Raw genomic sequence first — 18832 nt, forward strand, 5'->3', positions numbered from 1 at the left:
CGTGATCTATCAATACATGCTTGGAAACCTAAGAAAATACATGTTTCATCCTGACAATATCCCCCACCTTAAGATATAATTCAAGGGGACATCTTGCGAACACAGACAGTGCTGTATTGGACGTGTGGTGTATTAGAGGCTGCGTGTATTGGTATAGCCAATGCAGACGTCGACTACAGTATCTAAGTTGAGTGCTCACACTAATGATAATTTTTAGGTGATTGCATGGACTTAATGCCAAGCTCCTTCACAAGGCATCATTACCCTGTTGTAGAATTTACACATGAGTAAATAAACAAAGTGGTGTCAAACGGTCAGTTAAACATTGATTTGTGTGCACGTGAATTCAATCGTGTTTACATCATGGGCCCATTAAAGTTTTAGTGTGGCTGTGTAGCGATAATGGTAGTTATTATTGCTATTAGTAGATGAATTAGCAGGTCTAAAAAAAAAAATAAAACCACAGAGTGACAAGGTGCTAGGTCACTATGTGACAGCGTGCACACTGTAGATCACATTACTCAGCACAATTGATAGCTGATAGAGCCAGACCGTCAGTGGGCTGCACTTTCAAAGGTCACGCTGTCAATCGTGAGCATGTGCGGCGATTCACTAGAGCAGCGCACACCACAGAACTCTATGTGGTGCACGCAAGGAAAATGTTTGTAGCATGGCTGGCAACTTGCATCATTCAAAGCTGGTATTTTAAATCGTGCAACAAAGGAACTTGTGGTCAGAGATTGCATTTAGAAATTGCATTTTTTTTTTCTCCTTGGACATAGCGTGAGGACTCGCTGTGAACTAATGTACCATACTGTAGGCCAAGCATATACTTAACATGAGCGTACAAGCATACATGAAATTTGTGATAGAATGTATAAAAGTTTTGTAGTTGTGGTTTAGCACTGTTGGTTTGGGGCTTGTTTGCCTGACGCCATTGCTCTGCGTCTGGTCAGACTAGTAATTCTCCAGGTATTGCATAGTCTGGGACTAAGAGGGTCAGAAAAAGAGTATACCAAAAATACACACGCAGAGAACAAAAAACAGAAAAAAAGTCCTGATGTCCAGATTTTGATTGGCTGGATGACAGTAATGGGATGACATGAGTTCAACTTCTCATGTTCACATGGCAATCAAAGTATTGCCACAGTCCCTCTGTCTGTCTGTCTCTCTCTCTCTCTCTCTCTCTCTGTTTCACTGGGCAATATTGTGCAATATTTGGGCAGTTTCCATTCTGTTGTAGATGGAAAAAAAAAAAAATCTGCCCCTGATAAAGTGTTGCCACTCTCGAAATTTGTTGAAAAAGATTGCACTCCATTTACCACAGTGATGAGTAGATCTTAATGTAATGAGAAGTCTTCATTGACAGGGGCAGATCCAGGGGGGAGTGCACCAGGGTAGCACCCCCCCCCCCATTTATTTTTTAAACAAAAATAAAAGAAGAAAAAAAATGGGGGGGGGGGGGGTGAGTGTGCTCCCCCCTTCACTTTTGTTTTAAACAAAATAAAATTGGGGGGGGGAGGTGAGTGTGCCCCCTTTAATTCTCTAAAGGTGCCCCCTTTTATGGAATTCCTGGATCCACCCCTGATTAGCCTGATTAAGTTGCTCAGGAAAGGAAACACTCCATTCTGTGTATCTTGTCTTTTGAGTAAAAGACAGAGAGTTACTGTCTGCACAATCTCAGGGCGAGAAAAGCTGTGGTTTGATGGCCCGTGCTCATAGGACTCCAGTTTTACTGCACCGGATGTCAATTTGTCAACCACAACAAAAGAAAAGAGAATCTCAGAATCTTGCTTTACTATCACAGTCATGTGTATATTAAAAATAAAATGCACAATGTAACATAAGAAAACTAGAGGATTTTTTTTTTCTTTAACCAGAAAGTTTTGTGAAGCATAAATATATTGATATCAAATCATCAACTAATTCAGAAGTCATGACCAGCACCCCAAAAAGAAGTTTGCTGCTCTCACATGCTATTATTTATGAAACATACCACAAACATTTATTTGTTTTGTTTTGTTTTGTTTTGTTTTGTTTTGTTTTTTTTTTTTTGATAAGGCATCATTACTTCTTCTTTTTCCAGCATAATCTGGTTCTGTTTGGTCCGAACAAAGAGTGCTAACTTTAGCCGATATCCATCACTGCAAGCATTCAAAATACAAGCATTGATCAGAAAGCATACAAATATTATACAGAATAGAGGGCACTAATATATATTACAGTTGCTCAAAAAGATCTGTTTATTTGGCAAGTGTTGTTTGTGTTTGCCTGTACTATCTACCTTTAGATCGATAAAATGTCCACAGTATCCGCAAAGATGTTAATAGTTTCCCCATGTGTGAATATTAGAGACTCTTGATTTAGGGTGTTTTGACAAAGTTGAATGATGATTGTTTATGTTGTCAACTCAATAGAACTTGCCAAAGATATGTAGTAAAATGCTTTTCACAGAACAAACAAATTGCGCATTGCCATCCTGCAATTGTAGATAAGAGTATACTTGTAAGCTCTAATATTTAGATATCACTTTAATAGATGACTTGTTATGGAATGCTTAAGAAACTGCTACTTGTTATTGATAAATACTAAAGAAATTCTCTACATTCTTCCAGTGATACAGGATTATCAGCCTCTTTTTTTAGGAGGAATTTTTGTTTCACCCATATTAGTCCATGGGCCAAGCCAGATATTGGTACCACCTGAGGTGGCAAAACCTTTTTGGTGTCATTTTGTTTGTCGGGCATAGATATGCTTATCAAGCTATGATAGCATTTCCAAATGAGTAGCTTAGTCATAATAAATGAATTTTTAACCAATTTGGTCTCGTTATTATATCCCTATACTTCTGAGTCGAGACTAACCGCTATACAAAGAAGAGCACTGTCTTCTGTATGTCCACAGGTGTTCTGTTGTAAACGCGATGCGCTTAGTCTTTATTCAAGGCAGCGAAGGGAATATCCAAAGGTTATGATGTCCACAGCGCTTTGTCTTTATTCAAGACGGCGAAGGGAATATCCAAAGCTTATGATACAGTGTATATCCCTTTATCTAAAATCAACAACAACGACAAAAGCAGTTTTACCATATTTTTAAATTATTTATCTTTTTCGGTGAAAACGCTGCGGTGAAAATGCTAATACCACGCCAATGTCGCTTTATTTCCATTCAGCAATGAAAGATAATGCAAAAACAATGTACCGGTACACTACAATGCATCATGATAAATAAAATTGTAAATGAACAAAGTGATTTTGTTTAAAACTGATGTATTTGTTGAGAGGGTAGTATAAAAACAGTATAGATAATCCCTTTTTTTAGGAACTTTAGTTATGATAATGGTACATTGTTCTGGATAAAGGCTAAGCGCACCGCGTGACAGCTGTGGACATCATAACCCTTTGGATATTCCCTTCGCTGCCTTGAATAAAGACTAAGCGCACCACGTTTACAACAGAACACCTGTGGACATACAGAAGACAGTGCTCTTCAATGTATAGCGGTTAGTTTTGATTCAGAAGTACAGTGATATAAGAACGAGACCAAATTGGTTAAAAATTCATTTATTATGACTAAGCTACTCATTTGGAAATGCTATCATAGCTTGATAAGCATATCTATGCCTGACAAACAAAATGACACCAAAAAGGTTTTGCCACCTCAGGTGGTACCAAGTACCCATTTTTCGGGTCTTGGCCCATGGACTATATATATGTGCTCATGATGTAGGATGCAGATCTCTAGGTCCCCGGCAAAAACTGTTTACAGAAGTAGTAGTATATATTCATATGTACATATACATCACTGTCATATATCTGTCTCCTTTTCATATCTCATGAGACATTTTATTTTTGATGGTAATCAAGAATCACCAAATTAGGAAATGAATACTTTTGTCATGTTTAGTTTTTCTTTGGAATGCCAGATATGCAGATGTTGTCTATGGGGCATTTTATCGTTATTTTTATATCTGATAAGGTTTTTAGATCTTCACAGATATCTTTCTCGGCACAGTAACTCTATAATTGACTTTTCATATATATACTGCACATTGTCATATACAGTAGTAGGTAAGCCTCTCTGTAACTATGACATGAGGTTCTAGGCTTATTAAGTCATTCCTTGCACCTACATCTATGAACCAGATGTTTTGGCCAAAGTGTCCCTCTGGACACCGGTGTATAATGTGATACAATGTGCTAGGTACTTCTAGGGTAGTAATATCAGCAGCACCATTGAAAAGGCAGTGATAACTTAACAGTTAAGAATTTACAGAGTGTAAACACAATGCATTATTATCGCTATCATTGTATTGATATTGTGTTGAAACCAGTGTTATCCCAACTGTTACACCAGTAAAGAGACAGACATACAGACATACAGAAATTAAAAGAGAAAGAAAAAGAGAGAAGGAAAGAAGTGTAATAAGATGAAGATAAATTTGTGTCACCAAATATGATGTGCAGGTATTTTGCATATGTAACGTTTTGGTAAGCCACATTACACATACTATAAAAGCTGTTGTTATCGGGTTTAAGTATAACAAATTTTTTGACTTACTGTTGGGCCATGAATTTAACCATATGCGAAAATATCACAAATGGACAGGTATTTATAGTGAACTTACAATGTACAATAGCCTTGATATCAAATCGAGAAAACAACATCTCATGGAAATGTCTGTGAACCCATTTGCGAGAATACTGTCTGCAAAAATAACAGCTTTTACAGTAATTCACATTTGCTTTGCTGAAGGGATTTTAAAGGGGAAGGCTAGTAACTGATCAGTGGGAATCAGTGGAAATGCTGGGAGATGATTGTTCCAATCCTTATGAGATTCATTCAAGAGTACATTATATATCTATTGTTGTGTGAAAATTATTTGCTTCAGAATGGTCTCATATTCAAGTAATGTGCAGTTTAATGTTTCCAGGTAAGCGTCCCTGGTCAGTGACGGGGCATTAAACTGCACATTACTTGAATATGAGACCATTCTGAAGCGAATAATTTTCACACAACAATAGATATACAATGTACTCTTGAATGAATCCCATAAGGATTGGAACAATCATCTCCCAGCATTTCCACTGATTCCCACTGATCAGTTACTAGCCTTCCCCTTTAAGGAACGATGTCAAGGCCACAATATTACCAAGCCAAATTGCTCTACAAAAGTAAATTTTTGTGAAATTTGGTTTCCATTAGCAAGAGTTAAATTTCTCCACCTCGTATACATCAGTGACTCCCGGGATTTATGGTCATATATTGCATATGTATAAAATCCTTGTATTTTGTCTATTTGATCCAGACTACACAGGAACTACTTGTACTCTTTATGCAAGGAATAAAGTTTAAGGTTTTTGCCCATATTTCCTACCATATGACAACTTTTCATGGCTTTGACCAAATAAAACAAGTGAACGTAGTAAATGATTTAATTAATGTAGGCCTCCATCGTGTCTTTCGTATCTATGACGTACCAAAAATACACTCAGAAAGAAATCTAATACAGCATGCATAGTGTATACTCTTTGTATAATGTGCTGTGCCATATACCTTGTCTTGTACTTGTGGTAGTCATGTGTACTTAAACCAGAATAATATGCATTTGCTGCATATCACTGTAAAGTGATATACTTGGGTGTCTTGTTTGCAAGACTGCATTCGACATGGTGAACAGTGACCAATGTAGATGAAGGTGTTTCAGTCCAGAAAACACTCAGAGTATAAGAATGATATATGATATGAATGATAAGAATTATATTTTCCTGTTTATGCCAGCGTGCAGTGTTTTTCTTGGTATGTGATCACAGTGCCAACTGACATTAAGATTATCCTAGAGTTGGTTTTGTCATCTCCTACAAGTACAAAAATGCCATTACCCAAACAAACTTGCAATGTATAATTGCTTAACACTATTATAGAGGTACGCATATTTATGGCACCTTTAAGCATCATTAATATTGATTGCTATTTAAGTGCATCTGGGGAAAAACTATTGCTTTTAAGACAAAGATCACTTTCATTAGCCCAAGTTCAAAGTTTTTCTTATGGCTCTGTCTTTGTAGCCCTCTTGAGATATACCAGAATACATCTAATAGACATGGCATTTGGTTATTTGTGCGCTTAATCAATGTCAAACCACATCTTGGAATTTGCAGTTTGACTTGTATGCTGATGCAGTGTAAATCTTCCACCTTCTTTCATAGAAAGGACTTGATATATGAATTTATCATCATTAAAAGAGAAATAAGTAGATGAAGAAATTAATGAGTACCTTACATATAAACACTCCGATAAATCTAATTCTAATGTTACACTTTGATCATGTATCAAGCATTACAGTTTGTTGTCAGTAAAGCTACACTTCACTGATTCGTAAATGCAGGACACTATTTAAGCGTGATATGAAGGAAAAACAACCTTCGACAGTACTTGTAGGAACATGAAGGAATACACTTATACCATACCTGTTCTTTCAGGATGGAAAGGATGAATGGATATGTATTTGTAATATTAGAGATGGATTGATTGGCAGATTGACTGTTGACATTGCCGAAAGAATTATTCATTCCAAAGAATTAACTAGCCTCTTTGTAATATTTACTCCATGGTATCTTTGTTTTACTGTCATAAATTGTCAGTTGTTTGTTTTCTGTGTACAGTACCTCTGTAAGTTTTGCAGTACCATTGGTGTAGCTATACAATATAATTTGTCAGTCTGTTATTAGATAAGCTATGGCAGTTTCCAAGTTCCGTAACAAATTCTTGTGCGTAGGCTTGTCTCTGCAACCATGTAAGAGCTGTACAGTAGTTTAGGTATCGCATCGTTCCAGCATATACACATTATATCCCGAGAAAGAGCTTGGTTGGGCATGATACAGTTTATATAGTTTGCGTTTAAAAGTTGTCTTATGTAGTAGAACCTACATGTATACATGTGTGTAGTGCAATGTGAAGTCGTAGGTATCTATGGTGCAATTAGGCTGACGCGGTTTGTGTCATTGCGTTTGAACGGGTCTTCCTAGTTTGGTATGCAGTCACGTGATTATGAGTAGTACAGTAGTATTCAAAGCCCATACTCAAACCCCATGCTCAAACCCCCCGCAGGACCATGGACCGAGGGGTGGAAGTAAGAATGGTAGTGACGTATTTGGTTGACTCTGAGTTTGTGTTGCCTCTGCATTTAGAAGGGAGGAATGGAAATTGATGTGTTGATATTCTGGCAATTTTCTCTGAATGATTAAGGAGCTCGAAGCGTCTTGATATTTTCTGTTAAAATGTTGACCCTGACCGTGAAATTTAAACGTGATCACGTTTGCCAGCGCTGCATACCATCGATGAGACAAATGTTTGGAAACTACTTGAACATAGTGGAGGTCCTGTTGTATGACACGACCTCTTAGTGTTATCCAAGTATTAGAAAGCAGCAGAATTTTAAGATTTTACTGTTGTTGTTGGAGCAGATGTCTAAATTGATTCTTCAATAGTCACTTATTTTCACAGATTTCTTCCATTGTCACTTTATGATATCAACATTCTGCAAGTCTTATCCTTGGCAGTACTGCAATGAGGTTGTGTATAAAAACTTTGTGTATGAATACCAACAGTATCGTAATTTACAAGCCATGTCGTCATAATGTTGACTACTGTTTTAGCATAGCCAGGGAGCTTTAATGGCTCCAGTTTGAGCAAGTGTCATTTAACAGTAAGACTGAGAGGCTCCTTCCCTATCGAGTTTTTTTTTTTTTTTTGGGAAAATATCCATACTCTTGGATGAAATTAGTTGATTTTCATCTCCCAGTGTGGCTACAAAGCGATACTATTCTGAGATAGCGACACGTTCAGGTGTTTAGCTTGCAGTTGCCGATTGCAGTAATACATATAAAGTACCAAACATAGCCGAGTTAATCATTCTCATGCACAGGTGTAATTTTCCATCAAATGTAGCCAAATATGTCCAATTTTAACTTAATTTCGAAAGAAGGTGACTTTTTTTGACAATGTATGTGAGTAGGCTTATACAGTTTGTGGCATTGAAAACAACAGGCATTATTATTTACTACCTGCTACTGGTGTGTTAAAATATTGGATAACAAAGGAAAATTTGTCTGCTCATGAATTCCAGTTTAGTTTGGGGAAAACCGATATCTGTACTATGAAGTAGTGTGTTGAAACATGTGTTGATATTTATTGTTCAAATATAAGTATGTACATATTCATAGCGGTTCCATCGTCTGAAATATATATTTTATAGAATATATCATCGTTAGGGAGATAATAAAATCATCTAGAAGACACAGGAAAAAAAGTCTTGTTATGTAAATGATGTCATTTTGTGTCCGTCATTGAAGAGAAATTCCAGTCCAATTATAAGTTAGTCTGATGAGAAAGAGTAAAATCTTACATACGAGTTCAACAGTGAAAATTTGATCAAAATTGGTTTGATAAAAAAAGGAAGTTATGATTTGGTGAAGTTTCGCTGATTTCTGTTGAACTGTTCTCGTACAGTAGAGTTGATACGAATATGCAAATAATGCTCATAATTTTCCATTGATTATGTACAACAAATGGGGAAAATTCAGTGTTTCTGTTATTGAAATGCAAAACATGTTATTCCAGGTTGAATAACTGAAGAGTAATAATCAGTTAGGATATATTTAGGATTTGAGACTGGGGTGAAATTATATTTGCATGGGAAACTGAAAATTTCAAACTTTTATGTACAAACTTTATGGAATTTGTAAGGGAAGATATCATCGCGTGCATATTCAAATTTATTGTTCAAGAACTGTTTCCTGAACAATTAGCGAAACTTCAGAATGTCATAATTTCCTTTTTTTATCCAATGCTCATCTATTTTTCATTGTTGTGCTAAGAAAAATTTTACTCATTCTTTTCAAACTAAATTTCAACTACACTGGAGTTCCATTTTAAGTGTGATCTGTAGTTACTTCGGAAAATGCTGCAGTAAATATAGATTGATAAAACGACAGCTGTTAGTAAAGATCATAAGATACGCCCAAGACAGGTGAATGAGCTAAACTGAAAGATTTTGAAAGGTGATGTGCATATCTGTCAAAAAAGGAGAGAAAAAAAGAGAAAGAAAAATCTTGCGAAAGACAATACTTCGAAAGACAAAATGTTCATGTACAAGAATACCACGACGTGTGTCCCGCTTTGAACATAAGTTGTACGTGATTTGAACATAATTTGTACTACAGTAGTATGCATGACTAGCGTTATCTGCACTAGTGATTTTATATCTGTATATAAAATGTAAGTAATTCTTTTGGTTATGTTAATAGGCTCGGTCGACTTCCAAAGAAAAATTCTGCAGTAATTTTTAATTCTCAAAATTCTGGATTTTCATTTCGAACAAAATACAGGATATCGCATGAAATTCAATATCATGAAAATCAGAACTCTTTTCTGTTGTAACTTAGTAAATTTAGTGCATAATAGTTATAGCTGTTAAACAATGCGGAAATCATATAATATTTCATTTGCCTGTGGTGAGGTCGGGCTCGAATGTGAAAGTCAAAGTCAAGAATAACTTTCTTTCTTCTTTATTTAATGCTTTCACAAACTTTAAAATGACAGTCAAAATGATAGGCTCATTCATGATAGAACGTACACACATACACACTTTGTTTTTCACTATTTTTATTCGATTCCAATAATGTTACTACACGTATACAATAATAACGTTCGTAATGTATACATCAAAATAAGTTATGTTAACAATAAAGAAAAATTAATTACATCATTGGGGCAAAGCACACATAGGCATATACACACACAAACACACACACACACTCACACACACAAAAAAAAAACACACGTGCGCACAGACGCACACACACACTTTTTAAACACTTTTTTTTATTCCAGAATTTCAAATTCCAATAAACAACATACAAAGATCCACATAAGCCTTTTTCTATTTTAGTGTTGCACTGTTGACACTAGATAATTCAACCGTTTCCATGGTCATACACACTATCTGTCAATTCACTTAAATTAATGAATATGCAGAACATCAAGGCGAAACAACGAATGAAGTTTAAAAAAAAACCGAAAAAAAAACCGCCGAAAACAAAAGCCTGCACTTCCCAACAGAAATATCTTATGAGATAAAGAAATCGATATAAATTCCTGATTATTTCCACGATTTTAGTGATCTTTATTTCTCGACTTGAAAGAAAAAAGCACAATCTCAACTAATGGCATTTTACTTTACTAATTTCTTCCCCTTAGATATGCCCATGTCACTGTCCAAACACACACACACACACACACACACACACAACCACACACCTACACATAAACACACATGTACAAGGGTCAAGAGTTCAAAGGTTGGATGAAACATATTTATTATACTACAGATTTTCACTGGCTAAATGAAGAAATATGAAAACCGACAAACTGACCACGCAGGTTAAAAACAAACTGAGTCATGCTACAGTTTTTGATTTGTGTTATTTCCGCAACGCTTCGAGGTGACTAACCTGTGCAGTTTCATTAGCGAGTGTAAGATCTGCGACGCGAACGCAGAGGCGACGCTGTTTAGCCAGAAATGGTGTTCTGCGCATGTTCCAACAGTTATTCCATCTTTCAAGCCGGAAGGCTGCGTCGTCTCAGCGGTCGCGTCACAGATTTAAACTTCGCTTTGAATTACTGTACCTTTTACCGTTCATCAAGTGGTGGCGCCGTACCCCTTATAGTCCATGGGCCAAGACCCGAAAAATGGGTTGTTGGTACCATCTGAGGTGGCACAACCTTTTTGGTGTCAGTTTGTTTGGCGGGCATAGATATGCTTATCAAGCTATGATAGCATTTCCAAATGAGTAGCTTAGTCATAATAAATGAATTTTTAACCAATTTGGTCTCGTTTTTATATCCCTATACTTCTGAATCGAAACTAAACCGCTATACAAAGAAGAGCACTGCCTTCTGTATATCCACAGGTGTTCTGTTGTAAACGCGGTGCGCTTAGTCTTTATTCAAGACAGCGAAGGGAATATCCAAAGGGTTATGATGTCCACAGCTGTCACGCGGTGCGCTTAGTCTTTATCCAGAACAATGTACCGTTATCATAACTAAAGTTCCTAATAAAAGTGATTATCTATACTGTTTTTATAACCTCTCAACAAATACATCAGTTTTAAACAAAATCACTTTGTTCATTTACAATTTTATTTATTATGATGCATTGTAGTGTACCGGTACATTGTTTTTGCATTATCTTTCATTGTTGAATGGAAATAAAGCGACATTGGCGTGGTATTAGCATTTTCACCGCAGCGTCTTCACCGAAAATGATAAATAATTGAAAAATACGGTAAAATTGCTTTTGTCGTTGTTGTTGATTTTAGATAAAGGGATATACACTGTATCATAAGCTTTGGATATTCCCTTCGCCGTCTTGAATAAAGACAAAGCGCTGTGGACATCATAACCTTTGGATATTCCCTTCGCTGCCTTGAATAAACAACAAATACATCAGTTTTAAACAAAATCACTTTGTTCATTTACAATATCATTCATTATAATGTATCGTAGTGTACCGGTACATTGTTTTTTTGCATTATCTTATATTGTTGGAGGGAAATAAAGCGACATTGGCGTGGTATCAGCGTTTTCACCGTAGCGTTTTCGCCGGAAAATGATAAATAATTGAAAGATACGGTAAAATTCACGAGGAATTGCTTTTGTTGTTGTTGTTTTTATATAAAAGGATATACACTGTATCATACGCTTTGGATATTCCCTTCGCCGTCTAGAATAAAGACTAAGCGCTGTGGACCTCATAACCTTTGGATATTCCCTTCGATGCCTTGAATAAAGACTAAGCGCACCGCGTTCACAATAGAACACCTGTGAACATACCATAGAGCTGCATTTTACAGCTCCTATGGAACATACAGAAGGCAGTGCTCTTCTTTGTATAGCGGTTAGTTTCGATTCAGAAGTATAGGGATATAACAACGAGACCAAATTGGTTAAAAATTCATTTACTATGACTAAGCTACTCATTTGGAAATGCTATCATTGCTTGATAAGCATATCTATGTCCGACAAACAAAATGACACCAAAAAGGTTTTGCCACCTCAGATGGTACCAATATCTGGCCTGGCCCATGGACTATTATGGCTCGGAACAGAGTCAAAACGCCGGCAGGCGCCTGTAAGTATCGCATCTGAATAAGTCACTTCGGGGTTCCACTTAGGCGTGAGCTAACTACAACTACAACGACAACAACAGCAACAACAAATTGCCATTTGAACCAACAGGTCATGTTTTTTGTTTGTTTATTTTTTATTCATTGATGGGAGAAGCATCAATCTTTAAAGGTAATTCAAGTAATCCTTAAAAATGGTGCTTTCAAGCACATCCGTTCAACAGTGAAAGTGGTATTTTGCAATATATTATAATAATGGTGATGATAATGATTTTGATGATGTTGATTTTGATACTGATAATATAAATAATGATAATGATAATGATAATAATAATAATTACTGCCTCTAATAATAATGATAACGATAATAATAATAATAATAATAATAACAATAATAATGATAATGATAATGATAATAATTATAGTAATAAGAATAACAAATAAAGATATATAACTTCCAAATCCCCTCTGGAGAGTACAATAATTACAGAGCAAAACTAAGACAAAAACATTTGCGTATTGAAGGGATCACATGACAAAAACGCTTTGATATCATCACGAATGGTATTCCAGACAGAGTTTGATGCATGAATGAGTAAATGATCTTTCCTCCAATGATTTAGTGACTTTAGAAACACGTGACAAAGGAACTAAACACAGTTAAACGTAGTAATATTGTGGAGGTGTGGCCTTGAATCGTTGTAACAGGGGAAGAACCATGAATACGTTGAAAAGCGAGCCAGAAAACTTTAACAACAACGCGAACATTAAAAGGAAGATAATGAAGCGACTGTAAAACAAGTGTACTGTGCACGTGGATGCGTTTGATGGACATTGCGGTAGGTAATTGCGAGCTGCATGTATTTTGCTTATATCTTTGTTCATCAATGTTTCACTAAGCTATTGAGAAAAAAACCCCCGCAGAATACATCATTGGACGACTAACTGTGTTTTTGGTTAAACAGTTATTCTGTGCTCTCCCTCCTGCTATACATTCTTAACATGCATTATCATAGTCAATAATAAAGAAAAAAATAATGGTTCGTAAATCAATTGAGAATCATGGATTTTTGTCCTACTTACTTTTATATTCAAAACACAGAGCAGAACTAGAGGACTTAAACAAGCGACAAAAGTACTCTACGTACATAAGAGTAGCGCCATCTATTGACGGACAGCCAAAGAATGAAATTCGGCTATTTATCATCGTCGACATGTTGTAACTACACGATAGACGTGTATGTTCCTTGTATTATGGATACTTTAAGTATTTATTTTGCTCTAGACTATGATTACACCTGTGTCGCATGCCGGACTACACCACCTGAATTTGACACGGTTGAACTCAACCCTGAACTAGACAATAAGCCTGTTAGGAAAACACGTTTAAATATCCTTTCCGCAACTGTGTAAAAAGACCTACAAAGCATGGCGCAATGAAGTTTACCAGCCAGTGACACACAGAGTGAAACAAGAGACCGACCACTCCAGTGTAGGAGCTTGCATGGATAGCGCCATCTCATCGACTTTTTTTGTTGTGTTTTGTTTGAATCCAAAAGTTCGAACATTCTCTTGCCAAGCTTTGTTATAATCTATCAAATATTTTAATTCGCAATTAAAAGATAAGAAGTGTCGTTTGGTAGCCTCTATCACCTCAAAATTTGATTTGATTTGAATTGATTGTTTTACGTGACTCACAATGAGCCATTGAATGCTAATAATGCTCACTCATTTGCATATTCATATAATCCTCTGTACAAGAACTGTTTTGCAGAAATTAGCAACACTTCACAATGTCATAACTTCCTTATTTTTCATCCGATTTCAGTCAGAATTTTACCGTTGAACTCGTAAGATTTTACTCTTTTTTTATCAGACTAACTCTAATATTGTGACTGGATTTCCCCTTTGAACCAAGGCTGGTGTTTTTTTCGCAAAGGAGACCTACGAACTGATAATATCAGTGTTAATCCATTTCGTGTTCTTTAAGTGCCAATTTGCACAGGAAAACCTATGGCATTGTAAACAATGCACAAAATTCATGGCACAGAAGGGGTTTGGAGCTAGTGTTCAAACCTTTCATTTTTTTTAATGCATGTAAACTATCAAAATGAATTAAGTTAAAATCCACAGTCAGATAGCTTTCTATTATACGTTTAGCCTACGATTAAAAGTAACGGTATCTTCTTGAAATGTAAACGATAGGTAATCATATGGCGTATGTTTGGTAGCAGTTGCCAATAATTATGTGTTAAATTACATGAAATGTCCCAGGTCTGGAAAGAATATCACTTGTCATCATATCAACTTACCTGTTAGCCTGTCAGTGTCTGTCAATTTATCATGGCACCCAGTAAGAAACGTACGATGAATATAACAATGTTCGTTTTCATAGATGCTTTGACACACGTAGCACAAAGGTGTGTGTGTGGGGGGGGGGGGGGTGGGGAGGTACGAAACAAAACATAACAAATCAAACAGAATTCAAAGCATTATCAATAAGGGGTCATACCTTCAAGATGATGCATACGTGAAATGCGTTTCAAAGTCTCAATCGATTTTTAGGGGTTAGTTGCGTGCATGTATGTATGTGTGTGTGTATGTGTGTGCGTGTGTGTGTGTGTGTGTGTGTGTGTGTGTGTGTGTGTGTGGGAAGAGACTTTGAAAAGTACCGAATTACTGTTAAGTCGACTGTAAGTTCACAGGTCACATCCCTACATTTTGCAGTGCTGTTTCATTGACTTTGATTTTTTTTTTTTCAAACCCCAAAATATGTGATTAGGATTATCAAACCGTGATATTAGGGTTTTGATATACAACAGTCCGTAGCATTTCTTAAATCTATCTTTCGTTGCTGAAAAAGTTGATAGGAAAAGAATCTGGTCATGTCATGACGTCATAGATCTCCTGGTAACAAGTATAACCTATTCCACCAAATATAGCTGGGCGTAATCCAGTGTGCCTCTTATGATCCGCGTATTTTCTCAGCAATTCCGAAGAGGGGAAAAAGCGTGACACCGTGACCAGTCCAGCTATTTTGGGCCATGAAGACGAGACTCCAACTGCGTTAATTTGTAGGGCAGTGACGGGAAGTGCAATTTTATTTCTGCAAGCAATGATACGAAAACGTTGTCTGGTTTCGTTCTTTGACGATTGAAGCGGACGGGCGCATGAAGGGGTGGTGTGAGGTATTGTAAGTTTGTCTTATTCGAATTTGTCCAGAGTTTTATCATCAGTCTCTTCATCTGTCTGCCATAGTGCGCTTGTCCTTCTCTGTTTTCTATTTTTGCTTTTTTGTTTCCACGCGATTTATGGGCGGCCATCAGGATCTGAGAAACGATGAGTCACGATCTTTAGTCTTGTCGTCCTTGTCAATCAATATCAAGATGTCATCCCTCGTGCCATAACACCTGGTAACGTTCGATGAAGTTTATGCATATGTATATATTATATACATATATATATATATAATATATATATATATATATAATTTATATATAATATCTATATGTATATGTCACCGACGGGACAAATAGGCGTCCACTCGGTATTTAAGTAAATACAAAAGAAATATAAATATCTAAGTGGGAGAGCAATATTCTAAATCTGTTGTTCAAATAAGAAGACTGGGGGAGAAAGAACGACGCATTATTAGCAATTCTTTTAAATTGAATAGTAAATTTATTTATTTTTTCATTTTTAGATCTGAATAACAATTACAAAACAATATATTTTGGAATACAAGAATACAAAGAATGAAATTAAAATTTAAACCTAAAACAACGCAACACTGTGTTCAAGGTAGAGAGCTAAACCATCTCCATCGTGATCCAGGCTGTGCACATCAGAAGAAATAAAATGATACAACAATAGTTTAGCGAATATCTCATCACATTAAAAGAGACAGATCCACGTGATAATAACAACGAAAGTAACAACTATTCTGTTAATGATAATGGCAGCAATTGTAATAAGAAGAGTACACGATAAGATAATCATGATAATGAGAGAGGAAATAAGAAGATGAAGTAAAAAAGGAGAAGAAGAAGTAGAAGAAGACGCAGAAGGAAAAGAGGGAGAAGAAGATAGCGATGAAGTAAAATAATACTTTCACTTATTTTAACAAAAGAAATCAATAATAGTATGGAGGACATTAATTATTACAATGAAACATCTTATGGTACAACTGGTATTACTTCTATGAATACATTCATACGAAAATTATTATTGACCTGCATGAAATACACTTTCATTTGAACTCTAAAAACCAAGCTTTAAATATTATCTTCACTATTCAAAACCTGACGTAATAGTGTGTCGATAATAAGATACATCTAAAAAGAAATGAGGAAATACACCAATGAAAGCAAAGACCTGCAAAACCTCTCACATCAGGTGACAAACTATTGGCGACCTATGCAAAACAAGGGTACAAATATTCATAAAAACATATTGGATATAAGCCTCGCCAACGTAGTATTGTATTAAAAATATTTACAATTTACAAAGGTTATAATTACCGTTAAAACAGGAGACAGACAACAAAGTCCTGACAAACTCCGTGATGGCGAGAGTATGCCTCAGCCACCGATATTAACTGGTGTTAAATGTGGATTAATTATCCACAAAACAAGCGAGAGTGCGGGGTGTCCGGTAACGTTGGACTCGGATCAGCTCAGTGGATGAAAGCGTTCTTTTGTTATGATTTCTTCTATGACAACAACAAACAATTGCGCATGCGCATTAACAAAAATACACAGAAATAAGCAGTAGTAAAGGGGGCATACGTGTTGAAATATTTTGTATCATAACACACACACACACACACACACACACATATATTGGTCACTACATATAAAGGTACATTTTTGAAGTTATGGTCAAAAGAAGAAGAAATTTTCTTATTATTCTCCTTATTTTTCTTGACATTTAATCGCAAATATCTCCATTTGGCAAATATGGACTTATCGGTTTTTGCGAACAAACTCTTCATATATATATATATATATATATATATATATATATAATATCATCAGATTGAATTTTGCGGACAGCACCGCAAACTTGACACTCCTTTCTTTCTCTTTCCATCCTCTCAACCAGTCCTCTACTCAGGTCTTCGTTCTCGTCATGCTCCATTGTATTCAGAATAAGGCATCTGAACTTCCAAACACTCTTCACAATCATGAGGTCATGACTTCTGGTTTGTACCGACTGTGGTGAAGCAAAGTATAAGGAAAGCATGGTAACAAAACAATAACAACAACAATAGCCACGGCAGAAGCAGCGGCAAATTACGAAAACGTGACTCCATGCTGCCGACAGATGGCGACGCAGATTTTTTTTTTTTTTTTTTTTTGGGGGGGGGGGGGGAGTTGGATTTTTCTCCGCATGAGATATATACCAACATATATATATATATATATATATATATATATATATATATATATCCATCTATCTACATAAAACACACACACACACACACACACATATATATATATATATATATATATGTATATATATATATGAATAACGTATATAGGCGAGAGATAGTTCCCTTCCCAAACGTACGCGGTGCCTCATTGTGGGTAGCATATAGTGAAAGAAAAACGTCCGCCTCAAGTCTAATTTCTTTCACTATATATATATATATATATATATACATATATATATATATATATATGTATATATATATATATATACATATATATATATATATATATATATATATATATACCGGAAGTTTGGTGGTTTGGCTTCCTTTTTAAGTGTTCAGCATGCCGCGTTGATATGAGATTCTGCCGATGACATATGGAGACAACCATTGATTCCTTTATGCAGCTAACAGGTTTCAGGACGTTGGGTTACGTTTTGATGTTTTGGTTTAGCTTGAATTTTTAGTTGGTTTCATGTTCTTGATAGTGGAAGACAAGGTGCGAATGAAGGCGTTTGGTTTACTTCCGCTGTATCACGACAATTCGCAACACAGTGGAATTTTTTTCCCAGTATCTCAACGTGCCTTAGTTCTCGCTTGACTTCTCCAGTAAGACGACACCCCGAAGTGATAAGCCGAAGCCGAGATTCCCCGACAAAATCAGCGGGATGCTTCCGTCCTTGTTTTGAAAAAATTGTCTCACTCAACCATCCTCTCCATTTAAAGGGAAAGAGTAGAAATTTGACACGCTTAAACCAATATGTATCTATATTTATCAATAGATATTAATTTTAATCGGTTGGGTTCTCAAGAGAATTAGATATTTCTTTGCTCAGCTTAGCATATATGTATAGGTCAGTAATTTTCTTCATCAATTTTGTGATTACACAAAAAGCACTACATACGAACAAAAATGTTATAAAAAAGGGTCAAATATTGATACAGACAAGAATATCTTTGTGAAATGTGTTTAATGTAGAATTAAATTCAAGTGATTTGTTATAGTAGTCAGAGGAGGAGGAGGAGAAGGAGAAGGAGAATGAGGAGGAGGAGGAGCAGGAGGAGGAGAACAAGGTTTCCTCAATGTCTTATACGTGTGTGTGCAGGTAGGTTTGTTTATGGGGGGGGGGGGGGTTATGCGGTATAGATGATGTATCATTTCATATCTTGCATTAAATAAAACATGTTATTCACCTGAATCATATTATTC

The sequence above is a fragment of the Diadema antillarum genome, unplaced genomic scaffold (assembly GCF_040938485.1).
Source record: "Diadema antillarum isolate AM-2024a unplaced genomic scaffold, OU_Dant_1.0 seq00001269_RagTag, whole genome shotgun sequence".
Lineage (NCBI taxonomy): Eukaryota > Metazoa > Echinodermata > Echinoidea > Diadematoida > Diadematidae > Diadema > Diadema antillarum.